General features: G+C 35.1%; 1 long non-coding RNA gene across 1 annotated transcript; it reads right to left on the bottom strand.

Annotated features, from left to right (window-relative positions):
* Positions 1 to 3,163: 3,163 nt before the first annotated feature.
* LOC142607076 (uncharacterized) lies at positions 3,164 to 4,966 on the bottom strand. Its single transcript, XR_012839227.1, has 2 exons — positions 4,402 to 4,966; positions 3,164 to 3,452 (listed from the first exon to the last, which is right to left on the bottom strand). It is a non-coding gene; the product is annotated as an uncharacterized LOC142607076 (long non-coding RNA).
* Positions 4,967 to 5,639: the final 673 nt, after the last annotated feature.

The raw sequence follows: 5,639 nt of genomic DNA, 5'->3' as shown, positions 1-5,639 counted from the left end.
CTCTTTCTCTTTGATGTTTGAACTGTAATTGGTTAGCTTTACTTTAGTCTTTATAACTTTATTAATATTTGCCCCTGCTGTTTTGACTTTATTCGTTGGTGTTGGTGTCGGTGAGTTACTGAGTTTGTCTTTTAGTGTATTGTGATTTGTGAATTTATCTGATTGGCTCTTGTGATTGGGGGCCATGGGGCTTGTCTGTTGAGTGGGGGGTGGAGGGAGGCACAGGGTGGGGGCGGGATATTTGAATTGGGAGAAGTAAAGGCATCAAGAGCTAGAGGCAGTAACTTACCAACAAAAGACAAAATTAAATTATGTTAGGACTTAGGCACTAGGCAGGCAGTGGGTTGGCCATGGATAATACACATGGGGTGTGTGCTAATGCATAGTGGGGCGTATGCTAATAGTTAGTAAAGAAAAATAATGAAGCAACTAATAAACAATAATTAATAATTTAATTAACCAATACATTATAAAAAATAATAATAAATTATGTTAGGCTAAACAACAATTAATAATTAACAATTAACCAATACTTTATTTATGCTTCTTAAGGAACAACCTAAACAAAATTCCTGGAGCCGCCATTGTTTTGTACTCGGATCTCACCCCTCCAACAATAACAATTTAGACAAAACATAAACTTGACATATTAAGTTAGTTAATATTTTGATTTCGTTCATATTTGATATTATTGAATGAAATTATTCATAATTTTTCCCCTAATTACATATAGGGAAAAGGTTTTAACCAAAAACCTGTCTAAACTAAAATTTGCTTGAAACACTTATTTTTGTTATGCTATTTCGCAGATAGAGGAAGACAAAATGACCAATTTGAGTATTTCTCAAAGTTCAAGGATTTCTAATTTTAGATTAGAAGCTCACAAGGGCAATTTAATTTTAACCTAAAGTTCAGGAATGTTTGTAAATTTTACCCAAAAATTATTTTAGCTATGAGACTTACTATAAATCATTTTCATTATGTTTAGCTAAAAAAAATCAGTTTTATTTTCTATAGCAAAAATAATCACTTTCTTGAGTTTCTTGTCTATTTCAATTTTCAATGTTATTAGTCCAAGGTAGCCGCGAAACAGCATAACCAAAAAAAAAGAAAAAGTCCAAGCTAGCCCGTTCCCTTGGTAGATCCGTAGACCAAAATGCCTTACCGGGTCCCAATATCGAGAAAGTATATAGTGTTTCTGGAACTCCAACTCAGCACACATATGGTGTTTCTAAGACCAATATAAAATTGACACATGGATTAAAAATTACAACTCAGCAACTCAGGTTATTTAAAATAAAAAGACACAAATACCCTCTAAATTTTCACTATCCCGCCACTCTTCCTTTTCTTCTTCTCCAAAACAAAAAATTTCATCTTTCTCACACGCACTCTCTCTCTCTCTCTCTCTGTTTCTCTCGCACCAGCACCTCCATCAGTCACCAGCACCTCCATCTCTCCTTCTTAACTCCAAACCTTGACAGCTACAACCTAGCATTGCCGGTCATCAGCAGTTTCGACGAGACTGACCTTTGTCTCGTCGGAAAACACCCTCTCTGTTTCTCTCGCACCGCCGTAGCACACCAATTACCATCACCTCCATCTTCCCTCTATCAATTCCAAACCTTGACAGCCACTACCTAGCATCGCCGATCATCATCAGTTCCGACGAGGCCGACCTTTGTCTCGACGGAAAACACCCAAAATTGTCTCTCTATTGTTTCCAACCATGACGCCGAAAGTTTTCTCACCGCTTTCGACTATTGACTTTGCAAGAAGGGTTATCCTCACTCTTTTTTTCATTTTATTTTCTGGATTTTTCCGCTTATATATGTGCCTTTTAAAAAAAAAAAAATAACATATACATTCTTATGTAAAAAGGGAACTTGTAGTGTTTGATAAAATGCTTCAGTGAGGATGGATACACTCATAATACAGTAAAAGGTTTTTTTTTTTTTCAAAAAATTGTTCTTTTGGATTATATTAAAAGTGGTTAGTATGATGTAGTTTTGTAAGTAGAGAAATGAAGCTTCTTTCTTTGTTTAGTTGATTTAGTGTATTTGATGGTTGTGCTTGATTTTCAGGTATTATTTATTTGTTAGATTTTTTTCTTTCTTTTTCAGCTATTCATGTTAAAGATGGTTTCCTTTAGATGCATTTAAGTTTGCAATATGTGTTGGCTTACTTGGAATTTTCACACACAAGTTCATTTTGTGTGTGAAGGTTGTTGACACCAATCCCATCCTTTGTATTGCTTTTGTTGAGTTTATTGATTTAAATTTTGAGATTCACCGTGGGGGAAGGTTCAGGAATCTTAATGAGGCAAGGTTAGCTTTGTGCTCTATGTTATTTTTAGGGGGATTAATATTTTGATGGTTATGTATATATTTTTTTTGTATGTTATAAACTTTTAATGTAGGATACATTGTCTACCAATGGTTAGAAGACACCTACAAGTACAGCAAGTGTTGGAGATGGAATTGCTACTACAAGTGCTGTTTTTGTAGCTGAAACTACTACGAGGGCTGGAGAAGCAAGGGCTGCTGCTACAAGTGTTGGAGATTCAATAGTTGTTGCAAGTGCTGAAGATTCAAATTCAAAGGATGCAAGCCAAGAAGAAGAACAAACCTTGGAGGATTTGAGAACATATAACTAGGCATTAACAATAATCTATTTTATGTCATCCACATTCAATTGGTGGTGATGATTTTGGAGCTTTAGGTGATATAGATTATGTACCCACAAATAATTCTGGAATTCTTTTTTGTCCTTAATATAATTCTGCAGCTTTAGGTGATAATTTTCATCTATTTATCCAGAATAAAGTTGCAATTTTACAAATTGTATATTTAGGTGATATACATGACTATGTTGTTATGTTAATAGCATGGAAACTCTTGTGAGAATACCTATTTTGTCAAACTTGAAAATATATCATTGCAAAATGAAATACCTATCTTGTGAGTAAGATTTTTTTTTTCTGCACACACTTATGGAATTTAGATTATATATATTGTGTCGTTGTTTGCCGTAATCCCCAAGTGGTGTTGTTTGTCTTTAGCACCCAATGATTATCAAAGTTAACATAAAGCTAAATTTAATTGAACTTCATAAACTCAACAAAAGGTAATATTAATCTACAATTGTCTACTAAACCACAAGCTAACATAAAGATAAATTTTTTGATACATCACTATTATTGGCATCATTATTCAAAAAGTTACATCAAGGTAACAACAAATAGGCTTTTTTTGTTTTGCCAGCATACATAAACACACCAAAACAAACTACAAAAAATAGCCATGACCCTATTGATGCCTACTTCAGCTTCTTCACAACTATTTTGTATTTATCCATCATTGATTGATACTTCAGAGCTTCAATTTATCTCACTGCTTCATATTTGACATCTTCATCGCTTTAATGAAAAATCTTACATAGTTGATGACCCCCTACAATAATCCAACAAGAAACAAAATTTAATAATTAGTATAGCCAACAACAATTCCAGATTTTTTTTTTTTTTTGGTAGGTAAATAAAACTCCACTGCAATTATGATGAAAAAGTACCAAGAAAAAGACAAAGCAGGCAATGTGCGAACAACCATAAAAATAGCAAACTAATATATAAGAAAGTATAATTATCTAGCAAATCTGGTAAGGAATTAAAAGTAAAAATATTTGAAGTATGGTCAGGTCACTCTTTGTGCTTACTGCCTCAGTTCAGATTGCCATATGCAAATGTATGTTAACATGAAGAACAAAATAATAGTTGGGTAAGAAGATTATGCATTTATAGATTTGGAATTTAATTTAGTGAAGTAAATCACGTAGAAATTTTCAATTTGCATTATAAGGGTAATATCCATTCTTTTCTCATGTGTTGCTAGTTCTGCTTGAGCTTTACATACCTAGTGCATTTTCATCTCTCTGTACATGATCACAAGACAGCACACAAGCTACAATTTTTTTTTGGTGAGTTCACAAGCATTACATTAAACAAGCACACACATCCATTGCAAAACCATCACATGAACAGAGATTCACATGCATACACCAACATCAGCACAATACACAACACACAGCCATAACAATCCCCAAACCCACATCAGAAAATCCCCACAGAAACAACCAAACCCACGGCCAAAATACCAATCCCAAAAATCCCTTATTTTCAAATCTCCACACTTGGACCCAAATATAAAATCCCATTTTTCAATCTCCAAACCCACAGACAAAAAAAAAAAAAGGAGGGACCTTTGAGCAGAAAAAGAGAGAGAAGAAAATAAGATAAGAAAAATAAAGAGAGATGGAGAGGTTGGTGCTCGTGTGGCGGCTTATCAGTGAAGACTGAGGGATGTGAAGAGAGAAACCTGAGAAAAAATTTAGGAAGAAAATTACCTGAGAAAACACAAAATCCTTTCTCCACACGATCTGGAATTGAGGGAGAGACCGAATTCAATGTTTTCAATTTGGGGTAATTTTATTCTTAGGGTTTTTTGGGACTAGCTCTGGGACTGAGGCTAGAAACTAATCTGGGATAGAGTAAGCGAGAGAAGGAGAGGAACAAAATATTATACGTGAGGGGAGCAAGAAAGCTTCCAGCATAAGATGGTTTTGCTAGAAAAAGAAGATTTGGAGGTTTTCTGACGAGGCAAAGGCCGGTTTCGTTGGAACTTGCAATGTTCGGCAGTATTGTGCCACCGGAGACACTGCAGCTGGGAAGTGGCTATCAGGGTTTGGGGCTGAGAGAGAGCAGGGGCTATGGTGGCGTGGGGACTGGGAAGAGAGAGAGATTTGATTTTGAAAAGAGGAAAGTAATTGGTTTTTGGTTTTGCAGAGAGAGTAAATGGCGGGTGTTTGAAATTTTTTCAGGGCCAATTTAGTCATTCTATTTTAAATGGCTCAATACACTATGTGTCTTTTTTTTAGCTAGGTGTCAATTTTTTATTGGTCTTAGAAACACCACATGTGTGCTGAGTTGGAGTTTCTGAAACACTATATACTTTCTCCCCAATATCACTACCAAATTAAGTAGCATACAGCACACTTGTGGGTCCCCATTTCAGTGATTGTTTAACTAAGTAAAAGTGAGTAGAATTCGTACCAATTTACTAAAGTGAATCTTGGACCAACAATATCCACATGGGCGTCAAAATTTTAGGCTGTGGTCCAATCTTGTAGAACACATGAGTCGACATGATCATATTATTAGATACGTGGGCAGCATTGGGCATTGTTGAAATGGTCCTCTAGGCGAACTGAATAATTTATTGAATCAGTCTTTTCATCATCAACAAAGGTTAAACCATAATTATCCTAATAATTAAAAATATATTAAAATACACATTTCGCCCTCCACGTTTTAAAAGTTTTGATGTGATTGACGAGACCTCTTTCTTTAGATGACCTCATGAAATACCTTTGTCCACCTCAATACGGTATGGACGAAGGCAAGCAAGTTATTAATAAGAGGATTCAATACTTCGAGTAGTTACCAGTTAGCTATCAAACCGTTATAGCCTCATTAAGACCCGCACTAATAAGCCCTAAGGCGTTACAAGAAGAGTATTAAAATCACAATTAAGGCCCCAACGGCTAGAAATCATAAAACTACATATACACACTCATCAGAAGCA

Source organism: Castanea sativa, chromosome 8 (assembly GCF_040712315.1).
Source record: "Castanea sativa cultivar Marrone di Chiusa Pesio chromosome 8, ASM4071231v1".
Classification (NCBI taxonomy): domain Eukaryota; kingdom Viridiplantae; phylum Streptophyta; class Magnoliopsida; order Fagales; family Fagaceae; genus Castanea; species Castanea sativa.
Note: the sequence above shows the minus strand (reverse complement) of the source record. Positions and strands in the feature narration are given on the sequence as shown.